Below are 11,233 nucleotides of genomic sequence, written 5' to 3' on the forward strand. Positions count from 1 at the left end.
CACAGTTGCCTGGCAACAGCCAGCTGTGCCTGACTATAAAGGAGGCTGCTTGCCCCTCCTCTCCCTCTTGCTTTCTCTTTGTTGTTCACGTCTCTGCTCTCTTCCCCTCTGTCCCTTCTCTCCCCACCCCCGACTCCCCTTCCCTCCACATGCTGGAAAGGGCGGCCTTCCCTCTCTCTACTCTTCTTCTGTCATTAAACCTCTCCACTTGGAACCATGTTGGTTTGGTGTTGGGAGCAGCCTTGAGATGACGAAAGCAGCCTTCAAGTTAAAAAGCAATTGTGTTCTAGCCTTATGCTAGAATAATAAGCAATAGTCTTCAGGTTAAAAAGCAATTATATTTTAGCCTTATGATAGAACAAAAAGCAATAGCCTTAGGTTAGATCAAAGCAGCACCTGCAGCTCTACATAAATTCAATAGATAGCATAAATCTAGGTGTCAGATCACTGAGTACCGGTGGTCAGGCACTGATGGTCAGGTCACTAAGCAACCCACCCTGCTGTTCCCCCGCTTGGCCGATTTACCCAGCCAATATCCTGGTTATCAAGCCAGGCCCATTCTTTGTGGTCACCCAACCCCTCCCCACATTTTGCTTCTACCAGTAAATCTTCAGCCTGAGAAAAATTAAAAATTGTCAGCTTGATAAGACTTCTTGACTTGCTGTCCTTTCTTTGCGTCTCTTGTCCCCCATTCTCTCCTAGGTGGACCCCAGACCCGGGTCGACTGCCCTGCGGGACGGGGCAGTTTGGTGTGTTTTATCCGGGCACGGGCTAAGATGTAAACCCTAACAATATTGATATTTGATGTTCTACATCCAAATAGGAACAGTTCTGTAAGTAGTCACATAGTGGCAGCTCATATTTACAACTTTTTTACCCACACTTTTCACTCATTAGCGGCACGGGCCATCCGTAATAATAGCAAAATCCTGTTTTAACTTGACCTTAAGCTAGCCATGATGAAACTGAGAGTTGCTGCAAGGATTCCCATAACTCCAGACATACTCTTTCTCCCATGTGGCTCAGGAGACAAGTTTCCCGCTGATAATCTGGACCCCTCACCCATGGTGACATAATATAACGTTACTCAGTACTTAAGGCCATCGGGCACTGAAAGATGGGTGAGTCATTTAGCTTTCAGATCAATGGAATGCTTCTTGTGCTTCCTTGTAAAGGAGACCTCTAGGTCATAAAGCACAAAGTCATAGAAAATGAAGGGAAAATGTTTATTGTTGGTCCTTAATAGCGGTGTTGATGCGGAACTTAAAGTAGCAAAATCCGTGTTGTCTGTAAAGGATTTACTAATAGACTCCCTTACAAAATATTAAGTTACACCAAGTCGAATTCAGCTAATGGAGCATTGTCTGCTATAAGGTAATCATTGTGCTGGCCAGGTTTGAGGAAACTACAGGAAATTTTATACACAAAGTTTAGGGCTGCACCTCCAATCAGGCTCCATTCCCATAACAAAAGGAGACAATCCTGACTCACTGCCAGCCAGTAGGACACTCCCCTAAGGGAGTATCACAGAGTTTATGGCCATCATTAAGTCAGTCACTATGCTCTTTTTGTCTGTTTGGTTGGTTGGTTGGTTGGTTTGGTTTTATTGGATTTTTTTTTTATTTCTTTACATTTCAAATGTTATCCCCTTTCTGGTTTCCTGTCCATAAACCCCATATGCCATTCCCCGTGTTACACAAACATGCATGTATATGCACATCAAATTCTTTTATTTACTTTTACACTCTAGATTTCATTCCCCTCCTGGTCACCTCTCCTACTGTTCCACATCCAGTCTCTTGAGGGTTAGGTGCATCTTCTTTGACTAAGACTCTGGTACATCATTTTTTAAAAAAGGAAAAGGCTGTGTGTGGTGGTATCCATCACTCCCATCTCTTTCTTTAGCTGAGGTGAAGCAGGCAGGAGAGAGAGCACAGCCAACCACCCAGCCTGAATTCTCAGGGAATAGCCAATGCTGATGAAGGTTTCCATTTTATTTGCAGCAACCTCAAGCCCTTGGCTGCTACAGAGCACCCACAGCAGCTTTCAGAATGTTTAGTCAGATCTGGATCTGGGAAATTGTGTTTCTGAGAATCATTCCTTCCCTTTGGTACCCCATCCAGAGAGGCAAGAAGGGGTCAGTAAGTGTCTGTAGTCCCTTAGTTTCTTAGATTGAGTGCTCTGGGTCTCACGAGCGTGAGCTGGCATCTAACATGTTAATCTCCCATTGCTGTATGCGTTTCACAGCATACACTCAGGAGCCACTTCATGAACGTTAGGCGTTGTACAACTGGCCAATCAGACCAGCAGAAATTCTTCCTAGTCTGAAATCTCTGAAACAGGGCGAAATTACCACTTTAAGTTGCATCGTGTATTTTATTAGAGACTACAAACATGAGCTATGCAAAGGTCAGGAAGAATGTCTGGATCAATAATGGTTTATAACCGAAAGAAAAGCACACGGACTACTGCTCACTATTGTCATGCAAGTGAAATGGGTAACATTGCCCATTAATACAAAATGGCACCTGGAATTAGCTCAGTGACTGTGCTGGCTATCCTTACCTCAGCTTGATACACAAACTAGTTATCTGAAAGGAGGAAACCTCAATAACGCCTCCATAAGATCCAGCTGTAAGGTATTTTCTCAATTAGTGATCAATGGGGGAGGGCCCAGCCAACTGTGGATGGGATGAAAAAGTCATGGAGTTGGACAGTTCATTACCCTCAACACTAGGGTGGTGCCATCCTTGGGCTGGGGGCCCTGAGTTCTATAAGGAAGCAGGTTGAGCATGACAGGAGAAGGAAATCAGGAAGCAGCACCCTCCATGGCCTCTGCATCAGCTCCTGCCTCAAGTTCCTGCCCTATTTGACTTTCTGCCCCTGCTTCCTTCTTCAGTGATGAACAGTGCTATGGAAGTGTAAGCTGAATAAACCCTTTCCTCCCAACTTACTTTTTTGGTGTGGTGTTTTGTAGCAGCAAGAGAAACCCTCACTAAGATGGTGAACAAGTCCACGTTGTACTAGGAAAAGCTATGTGATTTGATTATGATCTACTCTTTTTAATATTTCTGTATTTATTTTCATGTGTATGGGTATTTTGCATGAATGTATGTCTGTGTACCACATGTGTGCCTGGTGTCTGAGGAGGCCAGAAGAAGGCATCAGATCCCCAGGAACTGGCAAAACAGACAGTTGTAAGCCACAACGTGGGTGCTAGTGAAAGGAAATTATACAGATTTAAGGTTTAAAAATATGAAGTTAAAAGAATAAGTTTCAAAATTCACAGACTCAGGGCTAAACACTGTGAAAAGCAAGTCCAGGCAGCCCCGCCCGGACTAACAGACCATAAAGATAAAGAAAAGGAATGCAGGAACCAGCCCAAGCTATCAAGACTGACTCATAAACCATTTGGCAGGAGGGCACCTCCCCCAGCTTACTCAGAGTCACACTTTAACCAGATGTCCTTCAAACCCTGATAAGCCCCTAGCTTCTAAAATCCTGAACGCCCCAGTCAGCACGTACTCTTCTGCTGTGTTGTCTATGTTTGAATGAGCCAACCACTTATAGCCGCACCAGAAATTAGCCAATTGTGTGTAACCGTGCCAAACCCCCTAGCTTTCCCTATATAAACCCCTGACTTTTGAGTTTCAGGGTCGACACCTCTGTCTCCTGTCAAAGGGATATGTCCGGCCCGGAGATCTCCATAATAGATCTCCATAATAAACCTCGCCTTTGTTTATTACATCCAAAATGGTCTCTCTGTGTCTGGGGTCCGAGATTTCCCAAGACTTGAGTAAGGGTCTCTCTTTGGGGATCTTTCATTTGGGGGCTCGTCCGGGATCGGTGTTTCCTGGGGCACACCATCCTGAGACTCGAGCCAGGTTCTTTCACTAGGAGTCAAACCTGGGTCCTCTGCAGGGAGCCAATACTCTTAACTCCTGAACCATCTCTGTAGTCCTAAAATGAGCTACTCCTGAATCAGAGAATGAAGGGTTAATATTTAGAAATTCGGCATATTTTGATAAACAGTAACATTTATTTTAGTTACCTGATGTACTATACTTTGAATTGCCAAATGATGTTATATTTTCTCACTTGATATTTGTTTTCTGTGACTCGTTTACTTCTGCTTCTCGGTGGTGTCCTAACTTTTTGATATCTTTGTGTACACACTAACAAGTGCTACGATGGTGTGCCTGTGGAGGTCAGCAAACAAACTGTGCGTGTCTCTCATTCCACCACATGGATTCTGGGTATCAAACTCTCCCCACTGCCAAGCTTGGCAAAAAAGCACCTTTACTCACTAAGCCATCTTGCTGTTCCCTTTTTGTGTTATTGAGAGAGTACCACTATGCAGTGTGAACAAGTCTCCATGTTAAATCCTCAGTAATAAAGCCAGTATAACTATAATTTTCACTTACAGATTGTGTTAAAAAAAAAAAAGTCCCAGTATCCTTAGATGACAGTATCCTTTCCAATCTTAAAGGGAAATAGTCCTGTGCTTAAGTCTTCTAGAAACCTTATTTTGGCATTGGTGAGATGGCTTAGTCTACGATCTGTATAGTACCTTTGCTCAGCTCCACGGTGGGTCACGGTGAAAACAAACATCCAGAGAGCGGCTCCTTGTGGATGCTCCATGTTGTTTGATTGTAAAAACTCATCAACGTTGGAGTTAGCATCAGAGAAGACTGTGGAAGAAAGACAAGTGTCGTACTGGAAGGTTTGGGGGAAGAAGTTCCGGATGAAAAGGTGACAGAGTTGCACAGTTCATTACCCTGAACCAGAAGCACGAGCAGGGCCAGTTGGGTCAGAAGGTTTCCTCTCCACTGGAAAGAATTAAGTATTTTGGCCACTAGTAGAGAAGAAAACAATTTTCCTTTAAAACTGGATGGATTGGCTTGAAGTCTTTTGATGCTTCAACATTATAAGTAATAGCTTTCGATTCCGGGTGTTTTGTTTTCTAATAGTAAGGGAAAGGATGCCTGTGTAGGGTGACATAGCAACTACTTTGTGTTTTTGCAAATGATGGTTGAGCAATTTCTATATGATAATCACTGGCTGAAATTACCATAAGGAAATCTTTCTTTAAACACAACATTCCAACTCACTGACTTACAAAAGACAGGTTTTAAATGTAGTGTATGGCTGGACTTAGTGGCACAAATCCGGCCACAGCATTTGGAAGTTGGAGTCAGGAGGGTCAGGAGTGCAAGATCATGTTCAACCACATAGCAGGTTTGAGGTTAGCCTGGGATATATCTTCATCCAAATAATAAAAGACATCTAGCTTATTAAATCTAGCACACATGTACATAAACTTTCATTAATTACCTATCATAAAAAAGTCAAATGATGTATAAATCATAACACTCTGGTGTTATATAGGTCACAGACAAAAATCAAAACAATGTTTAGGAAACCATTGCCAGGAGACTTGAATGTAAAGAGGAGGAAAAGATGAGTAGAAGACTCTGCTTAGGATGGCCTTGTTAGGCACCAATGAGAGGAGAAGCCCTTGGTCCTGCCAAAGCTGGGAATGTCAGGGTGGGGAGGCAGGAAGTAGTGGGTGGTTGGGTGAGGGAACACCCTCATAGAAGAAGGGGGAAGGAGGAAAGGGATAGGGGGTTTATAGATGGGAAACCATGAAAGGGGATAACATTTGAGATGTAAATTTTAAAATATCCAATTTAAAAAATAAGGAAAAAAAAGATTCTGCTCTGGGAGAAAATATGTGTGTTGCATTTCTTGAAAGGAAATAAATATGAACACATTTGCATATGAACTGAACCTCTACCTCAGTAGGTAAAGAGAAAGCACACATGCACAGGTTTGATTGTACATGAAACAGAGACTAGATATTACAGTAAGAATGAAGAAAGCGTGTCAAAAATTCCAAAGATACTCAGCAAATCTGATCCTGCCATGGATTCACCAAAGAGATGCGTCTGTGAGTTATTTTGTAGGGGAAATCAACACTATAACATGAAGTCAGAACAAGACAAAAATGAAATGAAGAGAAAAAAATCACCTTCATGAGGTCAACCACTAGTGTGTGTGGGAAATGAGCACAGGTTCCCCACCTCCCAGGGTGTGCACTATCTCTACCCTTCAATCAACATGGCCACCATGCTGTGAACCACCCAGCAGCTGCAATGGGATGTTCATGTATTGTAGGATGGGAACCCTTACAGAAACAGGAGTGATCCTGGGATGACTCTTCTCCGTTGTCAACTAAACTACATCTGGATTAACTAAAACCCAAGTAATTAAGAGCACTGGCTACGCTTCCAGATTCCCAGCACCAACGTGTCAGCTCACATCTGTTCCAGGGGATCTGACACCCTCACACGGACATATGAGGCCAAATCACCAACGTGCATAAAATAAAAATATATAAAGCACTTTTTTAAAAAACCCAAGCAGTTGGGTATACCTGTGAGGAATCCTTCTTAATTAAATCATTTGCAGTGGGAAACCACACATTTAATCTGGATCTTCTAAGGTGGGAAGGTCCACCTTTAATCTGGGCTACCACCTTCTAGTTGTTGCAGGATATCTGATCCCACTGTGAACCCCAAGATTGTGTTATTTACTGGGGAAAAAAACTGTTTCTAGCTGTGGTGTGGCTCAGCCCTTAGCTCACACCTTTAATCCTAAACAGTGGAGATAAAGTTAGTTTAAGGAAGGAAGCACCCATGTGTGAAAATGATGTCTAATTGAATAGCAGACAAAGTGACGAATCAGAGAAAGACTTGGCGGAATAGGAGATGCCCAGCTCTCACCAGAAGAGAGGGGAAAGGGAAGCTATTTAAGAGAGAGAGAAAGGAAACAGTTTTACCAGGACAGTTATAGAGAGAGGTTTCAGAGAGACCGATGAAGACAGAATGAGCCAGAGAAAGAGAAGGAGCCAGAAGGTTAGAACAGATTGCCGTGGTTAGTATGAGGCCAAGCAAAGCAATTCAGTAGAGGCCAAGAGAGAGAAGCCAGATCGCATCGCTCAGCTTGGAGAGTTTAAACTAGAACAGCTGAGTTCAATCAACCAGCCAGCGATCAGAAAGAACAAGAAAGGGTGAGCTTATTCAGCAGAAATCTCAGAGCCTGAAAACGTTCTAGGCTTAGATAAGATTGTACACAGGCTAGATGCTTCCAGGACTAGGCCTAGGAGACTGAGGCAGTAAACCTAGGAGACAGAAATTACTACAAGTGTACAAAAGTTATATATAACTTTTGAATTTTGAACAACTATGCCTCCTTTTGTATATCTAAACATTCCTGCTATATCCCAATGTTAACACCTTAAACAAGGATGTATATACTGCTCTTTTAGCTATACCCAGTGTTGGGTTATTTATATATATATATTCCTTAACTTTCTATAGATAGTCATTGTTGAATTAGCTGGACCACAGCCTGAAGGCCACTCTAGTAAGTCTGATAGACAGACAGACAGAGAGACAGACAGACAGACAGATATAGATGGATACTCTATCAGTTCTGTCCCTCTAAGAAACCCCTGACTAATATAGGGGTGAGCATTCTTGAACATTCATGAACATTCTTGGCATGAGCATGACCATGTCAAGGACTCTAATGGCTCAGACCTATGGAAATGGCAAGCAGTTCCTCCAGTCAGGCTTAGAGGAACTGCAAGATCTTACCTTGTCCAAGTACAAATGCTGACATATGTGCTGAAGTATCAATACTCTTCCTCCTACCAATGACCATAGCCTCAAATTGCCGCCCAATGACTGATTATCTATAGAAAGTTCAGGAATCCAATATATATATACTGCCTCAGTCTCTAGGCCTAGTCCTGGAAGCATCTAGCCTCTGTACAATCTTATCTAAGCCTAGAACAGAGATTATTTAACCTGCATCCTCATTCATATCCATAACAAACCTACTGAGTTTCCAGGCTGATGGTACAGCTCCATCAGAGCACATGGCCTACCTGATCCCAGCTTTCCGGTCATGTGTCTAGCTCGTCTTCATTTCCTGTCACCTCACTCAGGCTAACCCTAGAGCTATGCGGGTTGCAGCAGAGGTGTCTGGAATTGGGTTAGAGTGCATGAGTCAGCAACAGAAGAAAACATCTTTACGGAAGCAGTGAGATGGCTCCACAAACAGGTGAAGGGCCTTGATGCCTGGACTAATGTCTCTGTGATCACCAGAACCAACACGATGAACCAATGTGTTGTCCTCTGATCTCCACGCGCATGCTGTGGCATAAGCACATCCTCCCAAATAATTTTACAAAAAGAAACACATAATTATCAGCTTAATATAAGTGTACATGTATATTAAACATTATTTTGGATATTGCATGGTTGTATATGTTCATGTAGAGTTTGTGTACAGATCCACATAGACATCACTTCTTGCTGGTCAAAGTCAGGTGACAACCTTAGGTCTCAGACTCAGGATTAGGCTAGCTCTCTACAGGAATCCTCCTGCCTCCATCTCCCTGGTCCTGAAAGTTCACACTACCACGCTCAGCCATATTCAATTGTTTTTGGTGGGTTTTTTTTCCATTTTATGTGTATGCGTTTTTTGCCTACATATATGTATGTGCATGGTGCATGAAAAGGTCAGAAGAAGGTACTGGATCCTATGTAACTGGGGTTACAGATGGCTGTGAGCTGCTGTGTGGATGCTGGGAACTGAACCTGGGTCCTCTACAAAAGCAGATACTCTTAGCCTCTGAGCTCTCTCCAGTCCCATACTCACTTTTTAATACGGTTCCAGGGATCGTGCTCTGTCGGTCCTGTTATATAAAAGCCTTTTCCTGGAGAGAGACAACATACATTGTCTGCTTACTCCAGAAAGGGAACTCAGGACAGACCAAAGGAAAGAGTGCACCCAAGTGCAGCTTGATGAATCAGTGAGTTGTCTGAATTACGAGCAGGAATGTAGAGAAAGGGTCACCTGTAAGTGCAGAGATGACTCAAAGTCAGTTTCTTCCACAAAGCCCGTGCTGGCCAGGTGTAGCAGTGTGCATCTTAGATCTCAGCACGCAGGAGGCGGACTAGTCTACACCAGGCCAGCCAGGGCTACATAAACCCTACCTCAAAAACAAAAAAGAGTAAAAGAAATAAAAATGGAAAAAGGAAGAAAGAAAAATTAAAGCCTACAATAATATGGCTGATGATCTGGAGATCTCTGCACCACAGTGAGCTGAGGCAACACTCTGCCCCCAGGCGCTGTCCTCTCACCCAGCAGGTGACATCTGTTTACCTCCGGAGTCTCATGAGCCGCCCCTCCCCCAGGGAGGAATGTTTCACTCCTGAATCAACTTTCCACAGACAGCCCTCCACCTCCTTCCAGGTCTGACATTCTTCCTGTCTGCCTGCCTGAGTTCCCTGAACAACTTTGATATGTCCGTCTACCACTAAGCACGGGGACAAGGCCACGTCAGCAGTCATTGTTCTCACGCGTTTCATTAACAGTTTTACTGCTCAAGACCCACTGTAAAAGAGTTTCCTTCCATGGCCAAGTCGGATGACAACAGTGCAAATGACTAATAAGAGCAGTGACCTACCCCGATAGGCTCTATGACTTCCTCTGCCACATGCTTTGTCCTGATGTGAGCTCAGTCCTGTGTAGTAAGCCTTAGTTAGAGAGCTGTTGGTTGTCCCTACTTTTATGCCACTATTGCACAAGCTGGCACATCCTGCCCAACATGTTGGCACTGTGGCACACAAAGTCCCATAGGACTGTTAGTGACAAGTCTACCTCAGCAAAGCAGTAGAAAAACGTTCTGGCTTTGCTACACGATTTGGCTTTTCGGAGGAAATGGAAATCTGAAGTGTTTCTAAGAGAGTCCTTAGAGGCTGGCTGGGCACTCCTGACTGCAGCAGGCTGGCTGCAGTTGACACCAGAATGCTTCTGACCACAGCAGAGTCCGCACGGTAACCTGCCTGGCTATCCCAGCATCTGTGCTGCCCCCACCTTTCTGCCCGATGTAACCCAACAAACTCGCCCAGCTGAGCTACTCTCCTCTGCTATCCAGGGCATGCTGGCAGATTTTCACTAAAGCTGCTATTTCTTTCCCACAGAGTTTGGCTGTGTTCAGTGACTTCTTGCTGTGCCTACTTATATTTATGTCCTACGAATAAAGTGTGTCTTCACCAACCATTAGGATCTTACCTCCTAGATCTCCCATGCAGTCAGTAGTGGTGGCAATAGATTTTATGGTTTGCAGGGCCCCTTGGCTAACAATTCATAGGGAGGTAGTCGTCCCTGGCTTTGGGCTTTTACTTAACAACCTTACGACCTCTAAGGGTAACTTTTCCACTATCACGGTTTGCCTCCCATTTCAACTGTTCTCTCAGATGCTTCTCTACATTGAAAGATACTCAGCTCTGTGTTAAAACTCCCATGCACACAAGCCTTTTCCACAGGAAAGCTCTCCAAATGCCAGCAGTCGCTCATCCCAAGTCAGCTGCTCTCAGAAGTCAGCAACTGAAGAGACACATCACTAAAATGTTATAAGGTCCGTCAGAGCCTGAAAGGATCCCATTGCTCGTGTTTCCTTAAAAGAGCAAGGTGAACAGAGAGGTAGATGGAATACATCTCCTCAGCCAGCTTTCTACTAATTTGCCCTGAACTATCCTTTTTAATCTGCAGTACTTCTATGTCACTGTTGCGCACCTCACCGCTCTTGATGGCTTTCCTGGGGCTGGCAGAAACTGCTTGGCCTGACCCAGACTTAAGGGGAAACAGGGCCGCTTGTGATTTGAGTTGGCTCCTTGAGTCTGACAAGATCTAGGCTGCAGACAAGGTCAATGACTCTTCCTCAGCCATTCCTAGTCACTGTCAGAACCCTGAGAATCTGACAGGCATCAGAAGGACACTGAAGATTTGGGGCACTGCAGAGTGGATACCCACTCCCATTGTGTCTCCCTTAGTCACATTTTGCTGCTGGGAGAGCCACAAGCCAGACAAACAATTCCCCTCCCCAGCACACTTTCCTGCTGGAGAGAAATGTGCAGCTTACTCTGGACATGACTGCCCAGCTTAGCCCGTTCTTTTATTTGTTGTCTAATCATTTATGTTTTCTAGGAACTGTTGCTCTGGCTCTAATGCCTTTCTGAAGCTCCCTGGCACAGTATTTGGCATTCTCTCATTAGGAACTCTAAGGTAACACAAAATTGGCCACGTTTGCCCTCCAGTGATCAAGACAGATCCTGTGGTAGTTTGAATGAGAAATGACCTTCATAGTCTTAGACAT

Source organism: Rattus rattus, chromosome 13 (assembly GCF_011064425.1).
Source record: "Rattus rattus isolate New Zealand chromosome 13, Rrattus_CSIRO_v1, whole genome shotgun sequence".
Taxonomy (NCBI): Eukaryota; Metazoa; Chordata; class Mammalia; order Rodentia; family Muridae; genus Rattus; species Rattus rattus.